Source organism: Scyliorhinus torazame, chromosome 12 (genome assembly GCF_047496885.1).
Source record: "Scyliorhinus torazame isolate Kashiwa2021f chromosome 12, sScyTor2.1, whole genome shotgun sequence".
Classification (NCBI taxonomy): Eukaryota; Metazoa; Chordata; class Chondrichthyes; order Carcharhiniformes; family Scyliorhinidae; genus Scyliorhinus; species Scyliorhinus torazame.
This window is the reverse complement of record NC_092718.1, coordinates 100258701-100272021: the sequence shown is the minus strand read 5'-3', so window position 1 is coordinate 100272021 and position 13321 is coordinate 100258701. Positions and strand designations below refer to the sequence as shown.

At 59.7% G+C, this 13321-nt stretch overlaps 1 protein-coding gene across 1 annotated transcript in view; it reads left to right on the top strand.

Moving 5' to 3' along the window:
* The window catches only part of LOC140386594 (guanylate-binding protein 1-like), a 164370-nt gene that overhangs the window by 31214 nt on the left and 119835 nt on the right, over positions 1-13321 (top strand). The gene's annotated exons all lie outside the window — the stretch shown is intronic.

Sequence of the window (13321 nt, the reverse complement as noted above, 5' to 3'; positions counted from 1 at the left end):
TGTGTGGGAGGGGGACTGGGGGAGTTCGTGAGTGTGTGTGGGAGGGGGACTGGGGGAGTTAGTGAGGGTGTGTGGGAGGGGGACTGGGGGAGTTAGTGTGTGTGTTGGAGGGGGACTGGGGGAGTTAGTGAGTGTGTGTGGGAGGGGGACTGGGGGAGGTAATGAGTGTGTGGGGGAGAGGGACTGGGGGAGTTAGTGAGTGTGTGGGGGAGGGGGACTGGGGGAGTTAGTGAGAGTGTGTGGGAGAGGGACTGGGGGAGTTAGTGAGTGTGTGTGGGAGGGGGACTGGGGGAGTTAGTGAGTGTGTGTGAGAGGGGGACTGGGGGAGTTAGTGAGGGTGTGTGGGAGGGGGACTGGGGGAGTTAGTGAGTGTGTTGGAGGGGGACTGGGGGAATTAGTGAGTGTATGTGGGAGGGGGACTGGGGGAGTTAGTGAGTGTGTGTGGGAGGGGGACTGAGGGAGTTAGTGAGTGTGTGTGAGAGGGGGACTGGGGGAGTTAGTGAGGGTGTGTGGGAGGGGGACTGGGGGAGTTAGTGAGTGTGTGTGGGAGGGGGACTGGGGGAGTTAGTGAGTGTGTGTAGGAGGGGGACTGGGGGAGTTAGTGAGTGTGTGTGGGAGAGGGACTGGGGGAGTTAGTGAGTGTGTTGGAGGGTGACTGGGGGAGTTAGTGAGTGTGAGTGGGAGGGGGACTGGGGGAGTTAGTGAGTGTGTGTGGGAGGGGGGACTGTGTGAGTTAGTGAGTGTGTGTGGGAGGGGGACTAGGGGAGTTAGTGAGTGTGTGGGGGAGGGGGACTGGGGGAGTTAGTGAGTGTGTGTGGGAGAGGGACTGGGGGAGTTAGTGAGTGTGTGTGGGAGGGGGACTGGGGGAGTTAGTGAGTGTGTGTGGGAGGGGGACTGGGGGAGTTACTGAGTGTGTGTGGGGGAGGGACTGGGGGAGTTAGTGAGTGTGTGAGAGGGGGACTGGGGGAGTTAGTGAGTGTGTGAGAGGGGGACTGGGGGAGTTAGTGAGTGTGTGTGGGAGGGGGACTGGGGGAGATACTGAGTGTGTGTGGGAGGGGGACTGGGGGAGTTAGTGAGTGTGTGGGGGAGGGGGACTGGGGGAGTTAGTGAGTGTGTGTGGGAGGGGGACTGGGGGAGTTAGTGAGTGTGTGGGGGAGGGGGACTGGGGGAGTTAGTGAGTGTGTGTGGGAGGGGGACTGGGGGAGTTAGTGAGTGTGTGTGGGAGGGGGACTGGGGGAGTTAGTGTGTGTGTGGGAGGGGGAGTTAGTGAGTGTGTGTGGGAGGGGGAGTTAGTGAGTGTGTGTGGGAGAGGGACTGGGGGAGTTAGTGAGTGTGTGTGGGAGGGGGACTGGGGGAGTTAGTGAGTGTGTGTAGGAGGGGGACTGGGGGAGTTAGTGAGTGTGTGTGGGAGGGGGACTGGGGGAGTTAGTGTGTGTGTGGGAGGGGGAGTTAGTGAGTGTGTGTGGGAGAAGGACTGGGGGAGTTAGTGAGTGTGTGTGGGAGGGGGACTAGGGGAGTTAGTGAGTGTGTGGGAGGGGGACTGGGGGAGTTAGTGAGTTTGTGGGAGGGGGACTGGGGGAGTTAGTGAGTGTGTGGGGGAGAAGGACTGGGGGAGATAGTGAGTGTGTGGGAGGGGGACTGGGGGAGTTAGTGAGTGTGTGGGAGGGGGACTGGGGGAGTTAGTGAGTTTGTGGGAGGGGGACTGTGTGAGTTAGTGAGTGTGTGTGGGAGAAGGACTGGGGGAGTTAGTGAGTGTGTGGGAGGGGGACTGGGGGAGTTAGTGAGTGTGTGTGGGAGGGGGACTAGGGGAGTTAGTGAGTGTGTGTGAGAGGGGGACTGGGGGAGTTAGTGAGTGTGTGTGGGAGGGAGACTCGGGGAGTTAGTGAGTGTGTGTGGGAGGGGGACTGGGGGAGTTAGTGAGTGTGTGGGGGAGGGGGAGTTAGTGAGTGTGTGTGGGAGGGGGACTCGGGGAGTTAGTGAGTGTGTGTGGGAGAAGGACTGGGGGAGTTAGTGAGTGTGTGTGGGAGGGGGAGTTAGTGAGTGTGTGTGGGAGAGGGACTGGGGGAGTTAGTGAGTGTGTGTGGGAGAGGGGCTGGGGGAGTTAGTGAGTGTGTGTGGGAGAGGGACTGAGGGAGTTAGTGAGTGTGTGTGGGAGGGGGAGTTAGTGAGTGTGTGTGGGAGGGGGACTGGGGGAGTTAGTGAGTGTGTGGGAGGGGGACTGTGTGAGTTAGTGAGTGTGTGTGGGAGGGGGACTGGGGGAGTTAGTGAGTGTGTGTGAGAGGGGGACTGGGGGAGTTAGTGAGTGTGTGTGGGAGTTGGATTCGGGGAGTTAGTGAGTGTGTGTGGGAGGGGGACAGGGGGAGTTAGTGAGTGTGTGGGAGGGGGACTGGGGGAGTTAGTGAGTGTGTGTGGGAGGGGGACTGGGGGAGTTAGAGAGTGTGTGTGGGAGGGGGACTGGGGAGTTAGTGAGTGTGTGTGGGAGGGGGACTGGGGGAGTTAGTGAGTGTGTGTGGGAGGGGGACTGGGGGAGTTAGTGAGTGTGTGTGGGAGGGGGCCTGGGGGAGTTAGTGAGTGTGTGTGGGAGGGGGACTGGGGGAGTTAGTGAGTGTGTGTGGGAGGGGGATTCGGGGAGTTAGTGAGTGTGTGTGGGAGGGGGACAGGGGGAGTTAGTGAGTGTGTGGGAGGGGGACTGGGGGAGTTAGTGAGTGTGTGTGGGAGGGGGACTGGGGGAGTTAGTGAGTGTGTGTGGGAGGGGGACTGGGGGAGTTAGTGAGTGTGTGTGGGAGGGGGACTGGGGGAGTTAGTGAGTCTGTGTGGGAGGGGGACTGGGGGAGTTAGTGAGTGTGTGTGGGAGGGGGACTGGGGGAGTTAGTGAGTGTGTGTGAGAGAGGGACTGGGGGAGTTAGTGAGTGTGTGGGGGAGAGGGACTGGGGGAGTTAGTGAGTGTGTGTGAGAGAGGGACTGGGGGAGTTAGTGAGTGTGTGTGGGAGGGGGACTGGGGGAAGTTAGTGAGTGTGTGTGGGAGGGGGACTGGGGGAGATAGTGAGTGTGTGTGGGAGGGGGACTGGGGGAGTTAGTGAGTGTGTGTGTGGGAGGGGGACTCGGGGAGTTAGTGAGTGTGTGTGGGAGGGGGACTGGGGGAGTTAGTGAGTGTGTGTGAGAGGGGGACTGGGGGAGTTAGTGAGTGTGTGTGGGAGGGAGACTCGGGGAGTTAGTGAGTGTGTGTGGGAGGGGGACTGGGGGAGTTAGTGAGTGTGTGGGGGAGGGGGAGTTAGTGAGTGTGTGTGGGAGGGTGACTCGGGGAGTTAGTGAGTGTGTGTGGGAGGGGGACTGGGGGAGTTAGTGAGTGTGTGTGGGAGGGGGAGTTAGTGAGTGTGTGTGGGAGAGGGACTGGGGGTGTTAGTGAGTGTGTGTGGGAGAGGGACTGGGGGAGTTAGTGAGTGTGTGTGGGAGAGGGACTGAGGGAGTTAGTGAGTGTGTGTGGGAGGGGGAGTTAGTGAGTGTGTGTGGGAGGGGGACTGGGGGAGTTAGTGAGTGTGTGGGAGGGGGACTGTGTGAGTTAGTGAGTGTGTGTGGGAGGGGGACTGGGGGAGTTAGTGAGTGTGTGTGAGAGGGGGACTGGGGGAGTTAGTGAGTGTGTGTGGGAGTGGGATTCGGGGAGTTAGTGAGTGTGTGTGGGAGGGGGACAGGGGGAGTTAGTGAGTGTGTGGGAGGGGGACTGGGGGAGTTAGTGAGTGTGTGTGGGAGGGGGACTGGGGGAGTTAGAGAGTGTGTGTGGGAGGGGGACTGGGGGAGTTAGTGAGTGTGTGTGGGAGGGGGACTGGGGGAGTTAGTGAGTGTGTGTGGGAGGGGGACTGGGGGAGTTAGTGAGTGTGTGTGGGAGGGGGCCTGGGGGAGTTAGTGAGTGTGTGTGGGAGGGGGCCTGGGGGAGTTAGTGAGTGTGTGTGGGAGGGGGATTCGGGGAGTTAGTGAGTGTGTGTGGGAGGGGGACAGGGGGAGTTAGTGAGTGTGTGGGAGGGGGACTGGGGGAGTTAGTGAGTGTGTGTGGGAGGGGGACTGGGGGAGTTAGTGAGTGTGTGTGGGAGGGGGACTGGGGGAGTTAGTGAGTGTGTGTGGGAGGGGGACTGGGGGAGTTAGTGAGTGTGTGTGGGAGGGGGACTGGGAGAGTTAGTGAGTCTGTGTGGGAGGGGGACTGGGGGAGTTAGTGAGTGTGTGTGGGAGGGGGACTGGGGGAGTTAGTGAGTGTGTGTGGGAGGGGGACTGGGGGAGTTAGTGAGTGTGTGTGGGAGGGGGACTGGGGGAGTTAGTGAGTGTGTGTGGGAGGGGGACTGGGGGAGTTAGTGAGTGTGTGTGGGAGGGGGACTGGGGGAGTTAGTGAGGGTGTGTGGGAGGGGGACTGGGGGAGTTAGTGTGTGTGTTGGAGGGGGACTGGGGGAGTTAGTGAGTGTGTGTGGGAGGGGGACTGGGGGAGGTAGTGAGTGTGTGTGGGAGAGGAACTGGGGGAGTTAGTGAGTGTGTGGGGGAGGGGGACTGGGGGAATTAGTGAGAGTGTGTGGGAGAGGGACTGGGGGAGTTAGTGAGTGTGTGTGGGAGGGGGACTGGGGGAGTTAGTGAGTGTGTGTGAGAGGGGGACTGGGGGAGTTAGTGAGGGTGTGTGGGAGGGGGACTGGGGGAGTTAGTGAGTGTGTTGGAGGGGGACTGGGGGAGTTAGTGAGTGTGTGTGGGAGGGGGACTGGGGGAGTTAGTGAGTGTGTGTGGGAGGGGGACTGAGGGAGTTAGTGAGTGTGTGTGAGAGGGGGACTGGGGGAGTTAGTGAGTGTGTGTGGGAGGGGGACTGGCGGAGTTAGTGAGTGTGTGTGGGAGGGGGACTGGGGGAGTTAGTGAGTGTGTGTGGGAGGGGGACTGGGGGAGTTAGTGAGTGTGTTGGAGGGGGACTGGGGGAGTTAGTGAGTGTGGTGGAGGGGGACTGGGGGAGTTAGTGAGTGTGTGTGGGAGGGGGACTGGGGGAGTTAGTGAGTGTGTGTGGGAGGGGGACTGGGGGAGTTAGTGAGTGTGTTGGAGGGGGACTGGGGGAGTTAGTGAGTGTGTGTGGGAGGGGGACTGGGGGAGTTAGTGAGTGTGTGTGGGGGGGGACTGGGGGAGTTAGTGAGTGTGTGTGGGAGGGGGACTGGGGGAGTTAGTGAGTGTGTGTGGGAGGGGGAGTTAGTGAGTGTGTGGGGGAGGGGGACTGGGGGTGTTAGTGAGTGTGTGTGGGAGGGGGGACTGTGAGAGTTAGTGAGTGTGTGTGGGAGGGGGACTAGGGGAGTTAGTGAGTGTGTGGGGGAGGGGGACTGGGGGAGTTAGTGAGTGTGTGTGGGAGAGGGACTGGGGGAGTTAGTGAGTGTGTGTGGGAGGGGGACTGGGGGAGTTAGTGAGTGTGTGTGGGAGGGGGACTGGGGGAGTTACTGAGTGTGTGTGGGGGAGGGACTGGGGGAGTTAGTGAGTGTGTGAGAGGGGGACTGGGGGTGTTAGTGAGTGTGTGTGGGAGGGGGACTGGGGGAGATACTGAGTGTGTGTGGGAGGGGGACTGGGGGAGTTAGTGAGTGTGTGGGGGAGGGGGACTGGGGGAGTTAGTGAGTGTGTGGGGGAGGGGGACTGGGGGAGTTAGTGAGTGTGTGGGGGAGGGGGACTGGGGGAGTTAGTGAGTGTGTGTGGGAGGGGGACTGGGGGAGTTAGTGAGTGTGTGTGGGGGACTGGGGTAGTTAGTGAGTGTGTGTGGGGGACTGGGGGAGTTAGTGAGTGTGTGGGGGAGGGGGTCTGGGGAGTTAGTGAGTGTGTGTGGGAGGGGGGACTGGGAGAGTTAGTGAGTGTGTGTGGGAGGGGGACTGGGGGAGTTAGTGAGTGTGTGGGGGAGGGGGACTAGGGGAGTTAGTGAGTGTGTGGGGGAGGGGGGCTGGGGGAGTTAGTGAGTGTGTGTGGGAGAGGGACTGGGGGAGTTAGTGAGTGTGTGTGGGAGGGGGACTGGGGGAGTTAGTGAGTGTGTGTGGGAGGGGGGCTGGGGGAGTTACTGAGTGTGTGTGGGGGAGGGACTGGGGGAGTTAGTGAGTGTGTGAGAGGAGGACTGGGGGGGTTAGTGAGTGTGCGGGGGAGGGGGACTGGGGGAGTTACTGAGTGTGTGTGGGAGGGGGACTGGGGTAGTTAGTGAGTGTGTGGGGGAGGGGGACTGGGGGAGTTATTGAGTGTGTGTGGGAGGGGGACTGGGGGAGTTAGTGAGTGTGTGGGGGAGGGGGACTGGGGGAGTTAGTGAGTGTGTGTGGGAGGGGGACTGGGGTAGTTAATGAGTGTGTGTGGGGGACTGGGGGAGTTAGTGAGTGTGTGTGGGGGACTGGGGGAGTTAGTGAGTGTGTGTGGGCGGGGGACTCGGGGAGTTAGTGAGTGTGTGGGGGAGGGGGGGATTGGGGGAGTTAGTGAGTGTGTGGGAGAGGGACTGGGGGAGTTAGTGAGTGTGTGGGGTGGGTGACTGGGGGAGTTAGTGAGTGTGTGGGAGGGGGACTGGGGGAGTTAGTGAGTGTGTGTGGGAGGGGGACTGGGGGAGTTAGTGAGTGTGTGTGGGAGGGGGACTGGGGGAGTTAGTGAGTGTGTGTGGGAGGGGGACTGGGGGAGTTAGTGAGTGTGTGTGGGAGAGGGACTGGGGGGAGTTAGTGAGTGTGTGGGGGGGGAGTTAGTGAGTGTGTGTGGGAGGGGGACTGGGGGAGTTAGTGAGTGTGTGTGGGAGGGGGACTGGGGGAGTTAGTGAGTGTGTGTGGGAGGGGGACTGGGGGAGTTTGTGAGCGTGTGCGGGCGGGGGACTCGGGGAGTTAGTGAGTGTGTGTGGGAGAGGGACTGGGGGAGTTAGTGAGTGTGTGTGGGAGGGGGACAGGGGGAGTTAGTGTGTGTGTGTGGGAGGGGGACTGGGGGAGTTAGTGAGTGTGTGTGGGAGAGGGACTGGGGGAGTTAGTGAGTGTGTGTGGGAGGGGGACTGGGGGAGTTAGTGAGTGTGTGTGGGAGAGGGACTAGGGGAGTTAGTGAGTGTGTGTGGGAGGGGGACTGGGGGAGTTAGTGAGTGTGTGTGGGAGGGGGACTGGGGGAGTTAGTGAGTGTGTGTGGGAGGGGGACTGGGGGAGTTAGTGAGTGTGTGGGAGAGGGACTGGGGGAGTTAGTGAGTGTGTGTTGGAGGGGGACTGGGGGAGCTAGTGAGCGTGTGTGGGAGGGGGACTGGGGGAGCTAGTGAGCGTGTGTGGGAGGGGGACTGGGGGAGTTAGTGAGTGTGTGTGGGAGGGGGACTGGGGGAGTTAGTGAGTGTGTGTGGGAGAGGGACTGGGGGAGTTAGTGAGTGTGTGTGGGAGGGGGACTGGGGGAGTTAGTGAGTGTGTGTGGGAGAGGGACTGGGGGAGTTAGTGAGTGTGTGTGGGAGGGGGACTTGGGGAGTTAGTGAGTGTGTGTGGGAGAGGGACTGGGGGAGTTAGTGAGTGTGTGTGGGAGGGGGACTGGGGGGGTTAGTGAGTGTGTGTGGGAGGGGGACTGGGGGGGTTAGTGAATGTGTGTGGGAGAGGGACTGGGGGAGTTAGTGAGTATGTGGGAGGGGGACTCGGGGAGTTAGTGAGTGTGTGGGAGGGGGACTGGGGGAGTTTGTGAGTGTGTGTGGGAGAGGGACTGGGGGAGTTAGTGAGTGTGTGTGGGAGGGGGACTGGGGGAGTTAGTGACTGTGTGTGGGAGAGGGACTGGGGGAGTTAGTGAGTGTGTGTGGGAGAGGGACTGGTGGAGTTAGTGAGTGTGTGTGGGAGAGGGACTGGGGGAGTTAGTGAGTGTGTGTGGGAGAGGGACTGGGGGAGTTAGTGAGTATGTGTGGGAGAGGGACTGGGGGAGTTAGTGAGTGTGTGTGGGAGAGGGACTGGGGGAGTTAGTGAGTGTGTGTGGGAGAGGGACTGGGGGAGTTAGTGAGTGTGTGTGGGAGAGGGACTGGGGGAGTTAGTGAGTGTGTGTGGTAGGGGGAGTTAGTGAGTGTGTGTGGGAGGGAGACTGGGGGAGTTAGTGAGTGTGTGTGGGAGGGGGACTGGGGGAGTTAGTGAGTGTGTCTGGGAGGGGGACTGGGGGAGTTAGTGAGTGTGTGTGGGAGGGGGACTGAGGGAGTTAGTGCGTGTGTGTGGGAGGGGGACTGGGGGAGTTAGTGAGTGTGTGGGAGAGGGACTGGGGGAGTTAGTGAGTGTGTGTGGGAGGGAGACTGGGGGAGTTAGTGAGTGTGTGTGGGAGGGGGACTGAGGGAGTTAGTGAGTGTGTGTGGGAGGGGGACTGGGGGAGTTAGTGAGTGTGTGTGGGAGGGGGACTGGGGGAGTTAGTGAGTGTGTGTGGGAGAGGGACTGGTGGAGTTAGTGAGTGTGTGTGGGAGGGGGACTGGGGGAGTTAGTGAGTGTGTGTGGGAGAGGGACTGGGGAGTTAGTGAGTGTGTGTGGGAGGGAGACTGGGGGAGTTAGTGAGTTTGTGTGGGAGGGGGACTGGGGGAGTTTGTGAGTGTGTGTGGGAGGGGGACTGGGGGAGTTAGTGAGTGTGTGTGGGAGGGGGACTGGGGGAGTTAGTGAGTGTGTGTGGGAGGGGGACTGGAGGAGTTAGTGAGTGTGTGTGGGAGGGGGACTGGGGGAGTTAGTGAGTGTGTGTGGGAGAGGGACTGTGGGAGTTAGTGAGTGTGTGGGGGAGGGGGACTGGTGGAGTTAGTGAGTGTGTGTGGGAGGGGGACTGGGGGAGTTAGTGAGTGTGTGCGGGAGGGGGACTGGGGGAGTTAGTGAGTGTGTGTGGGAGGGGGACTAGGGGAGTTAGTGAGTGTGTGGGAGGGGGACTGGGGGAGTTAGTGAGTGTGTGGGAGGGGGACTGGGGGAGTTAGTGAGTGTGTGTGGGAGAGGGACTGGGGGAGTTAGTGTGTGTGTGTGGGAGGGGGACTGGGGGAGTTAGTGAGTGTGTGTGGGAGGGGGACTGGGGGAGTTAGTGAGTGTGTGTGGGAGGGGGACTGGGGTAGTTAGTGAGTGTGTGTGGGAGGGGGACTGGTGGAGTTAGTGAGTGTGTGTGGGAGGGGGACTGGGGGAGTTAGTGAGTGTGTGTGAGAGGGGGACTGGGGGAGTTAGTGAGTGTGTGGGAGGGGGACTGGGGGAGTTAGTGAGTGTGTGGGAGGGGGACTGGGGGAGTTAGTGAGTGTGTGGGAGGGGGGACTGGGGGAGTTAGTGAGTGTGTGGGAGGGGGACTGGGGGAGTTAGTGAGTGTGTGTGGGAGAGGGACTGGGGGAGTTAGTGAGTGTGTGTGGGAGGGGGACTGGGGGAGTTAGTGAGTGTGTGTGGGAGAGGTACTGGGGGAGTTAGTGAGTGTGTGTGGGAGGGGGACTGGGGGAGTTAGTGAGTGTGTGTGGGAGAGGGACTGGGGGAGTTAGTGAGTGTGTGTGGGAGAGGGACTGTGGGAGTTAGTGAGTGTGTGTGGGAGAGGGACTGGGGGAGTTAGTGAGTGTGTGTGGGAGAGGGACTGGGGGAGTTAGTGAGTGTGTGTGGGAGGGGGACTGGGGGAGTTAGTGAGTGTGTGTGGGAGAGGGACTGGGGGAGATAGTGAGTGTGTGTGGGAGAGGGACTGGGGGAGTTAGTGAGTGTGTGTGGGAGAGGGACTGGGGGAGTTAGTGAGTGTGTGTCGGAGAGGGACTGGGGGAGTTAGTGAGTCTGTGTGGGAGAGGGACTGGGGGAGTTAGTGAGTGTGTGTGGGAGGGGGAGTTAGTGAGTGTGTGTGGGAGGGGGACTAGGGGAGTTAGTGAGTGTGTGGGGAAGGGCGACTGGGGGAGTTAGTGAGTGTGTGTATGGGAGGGGGACAGGGGGAGTTAGTGAGTGTGTGGGGAGGGGTACTGGGGGAGTTAGTGAGTGTGTGTGGGCGGGGGATTGGGGGAGTTAGTGAGTGTGTGTGGGAGGGGGACTGGGGGAGTTAGTGAGTGTGTGTGGGAGAGGGACTGGGGGAGTTAGTGAGTGTGTGTGGGAGAGGGACTGGGGGAGTTAGTGAGTGTGTGTGGGAGGGGGACTGGGGGAGTTAGTGAGTGTGTGTGGGAGAGGGACTGGGGGAGTTAGTGAGTGTGTGTGGGAGAGGGACTGGGGGAGTTAGTGAGTGTGTGTGGGAGAGGGACTGGGGGAGTTAGTGAGTGTGTGTGGGAGGGGGATTGGGGGAGTTAGTGAGTGTGTGTGGGAGGGGGACTGGGGGAGTTAGTGAGTGTGTGTGGGAGAGGGACTGGGGGAGTTAGTGAGTGTGTGTGGGAGAGGGACTGGGGGAGTTAGTGAGTGTGTGTGGGAGAGGGACTGGGGGAGTTAGTGAGTGTGTGTGGGCGGGGGATTGGGGGAGTTAGTGAGTGTGTGTGGGAGGGGGACTGGGGGAGTTAGTGAGTGTGTGGGAGGGGGACTGGGGGAGTTAGTGAGTGTGTGGGAGGGGGACTGGGGGAGTTAGTGAGTGTGTGTGGGAGAGGGACTGGGGGAGTTAGTGTGTGTGTGTGGGAGGGGGACTGGGGGAGTTAGTGAGTGTGTGTGGGAGGGGGACTGGGGGAGTTAGTGAGTGTGTGTGGGAGGGGGACTGGGGTAGTTAGTGAGTGTGTGTGGGAGGGGGACTGGTGGAGTTAGTGAGTGTGTGTGGGAGGGGGACTGGGGGAGTTAGTGAGTGTGTGTGAGAGGGGGACTGGGGGAGTTAGTGAGTGTGTGGGAGGGGGACTGGGGGAGTTAGTGAGTGTGTGGGAGGGGGACTGGGGGAGTTAGTGAGTGTGTGGGAGGGGGACTGGGGGAGTTAGTGAGTGTGTGGGAGGGGGACTGGGGGAGTTAGTGAGTGTGTGTGGGAGAGGGACTGGGGGAGTTAGTGAGTGTGTGTGGGAGGGGGACTGGGGGAGTTAGTGAGTGTGTGTGGGAGAGGTACTGGGGGAGTTAGTGAGTGTGTGTGGGAGGGGGACTGGGGGAGTTAGTGAGTGTGTGTGGGAGAGGGACTGGGGGAGTTAGTGAGTGTGTGTGGGAGAGGGACTGTGTGAGTTAGTGAGTGTGTGTGGGAGAGGGACTGGGGGAGTTAGTGAGTGTGTGTGGGAGAGGGACTGGGGGAGTTAGTGAGTGTGTGTGGGAGGGGGACTGGGGGAGTTAGTGAGTGTGTGTGGGAGAGGGACTGGGGGAGATAGTGAGTGTGTGTGGGAGAGGGACTGGGGGAGTTAGTGAGTGTGTGTGGGAGAGGGACTGGGGGAGTTAGTGAGTGTGTGTCGGAGAGGGACTGGGGGAGTTAGTGAGTCTGTGTGGGAGAGGGACTGGGGGAGTTAGTGAGTGTGTGTGGGAGGGGGAGTTAGTGAGTGTGTGTGGGAGGGGGACTAGGGGAGTTAGTGAGTGTGTGGGGAAGGGCGACTGGGGGAGTTAGTGAGTGTGTGTATGGGAGGGGGACAGGGGGAGTTAGTGAGTGTGTGGGGAGGGGTACTGGGGGAGTTAGTGAGTGTGTGTGGGCGGGGGATTGGGGGAGTTAGTGAGTGTGTGTGGGAGGGGGACTGGGGGAGTTAGTGAGTGTGTGTGGGAGAGGGACTGGGGGAGTTAGTGAGTGTGTGTGGGAGAGGGACTGGGGGAGTTAGTGAGTGTGTGTGGGAGGGGGACTGGGGGAGTTAGTGAGTGTGTGTGGGAGGGGGACTGGGGGAGTTAGTGAGTGTGTGTGGGAGAGGGACTGGGGGAGATAGTGAGTGTGTGTGGGAGAGGGACTGGGGGAGTTAGTGAGTGTGTGTGGGAGAGGGACTGGGGGAGTTAGTGAGTGTGTGTGGGAGAGGGACTGGGGGAGTTAGTGAGTGTGTGTGGGAGAGGGACTGGGGGAGTTAGTGAGTGTGTGTGGGAGGGGGATTGGGGGAGTTAGTGAGTGTGTGTGGGAGGGGGACTGGGGGAGTTAGTGAGTGTGTGTGGGAGAGGGACTGGGGGAGTTAGTGAGTGTGTGTGGGAGAGGGACTGGGGGAGTTAGTGAGTGTGTGTGGGAGAGGGACTGGGGGAGTTAGTGAGTGTGTGTGGGCGGGGGATTGGGGGAGTTAGTGAGTGTGTGTGGGAGGGGGACTGGGGGAGTTAGTGAGTGTGTGTGGGAGAGGGACTGGGGGAGTTAGTGAGTGTGTGTGGGAGAGGGACTGGGGGAGTTAGTGAGTGTGTGTGGGAGGGGGACTGGGGGAGTTAGTGAGTGTGTGTGGGAGAGGGACTGGGGGAGATAGTGAGTGTGTGTGGGAGAGGGACTGGGGGAGTTAGTGAGTGTGTGTGGGAGAGGGACTGGGGGAGTTAGTGAGTGTGTGTGGGAGAGGGACTGGGGGAGTTAGTGAGTGTGTGTGGGAGGGGGAGTTAGTGAGTGTGTGTGGGAGGGGGACTGGGGGAGTTAGTGAGTGTGTGGGGAAGGGCGACTGGGGGAGTTAGTGAGTGTGTGTATGGGAGGGGGACAGGGGGAGTTAGTGAGTGTGTGGGGAGGGGTACTGGGGGAGTTAGTGAGTGTGTGTGGGCGGGGGATTGGGGGAGTTAGTGAGTGTGTGTGGGAGGGGGACTGGAGGAGTTAGTGAGTGTGTGTGGGAGGGGGACTGGGGGAGTTAGTGAGTGTGTGTGGGAGAGGGACTGTGGGAGTTAGTGAGTGTGTGTGGGAGGGGGACTGGGGGAGTTAGTGAGTGTGTGGGAGAGGGACTGGGGGAGTTAGTGAGTGTGTGTGGGAGGGGGACTGGGGGAGTTCGTGAGTGTGTGTGGGAGGGGGACTGGGGAGTTAGTGAGTGTGTGTGGGAGGGGGACTGGGGGAGTTAGTGAGTGTGTGTGGGAGGGGGACTGGGGGAGTTAGTGAGTGTGTGTGGGAGGGGCACTGGGGGAGTTAGTGAGTGGGTGGGAGGTGTAGAAGCCAAGTATTTCAAATACAACTCGTATAGGTAAAAGATAGCTGTTTAAGCATAAATGTTGAGCCCCAGTTTTTAATACCCATTTATACAGCATAATTCACTTTTACTGAAGTCCGTTGTTCTGGCAAATGCATATTTTCAAAGACAGTATGACATTAAAACAGCAAGATAATTTGTCACTGCTTGTGCTAATTGTCAAGGACAGGGACTGAATACACAGCAACATTGTTCACAATGCAGATAACAGCTGGGTCAGAAAAGCTGATGTTGCACATTGAAGATGGACGGCTTGCCATCAAATCAAATGTGTTTGAGTCTAACCCAAACCAATTAGGATTATATTGGGGTGTAATTAGATGACTTAAGACAGATATGAAAGTGTATAACTGAAAAGTTTCTCCCGCCATTTTGGGTTTTGTTGTCTTTGTGAGTATTGTC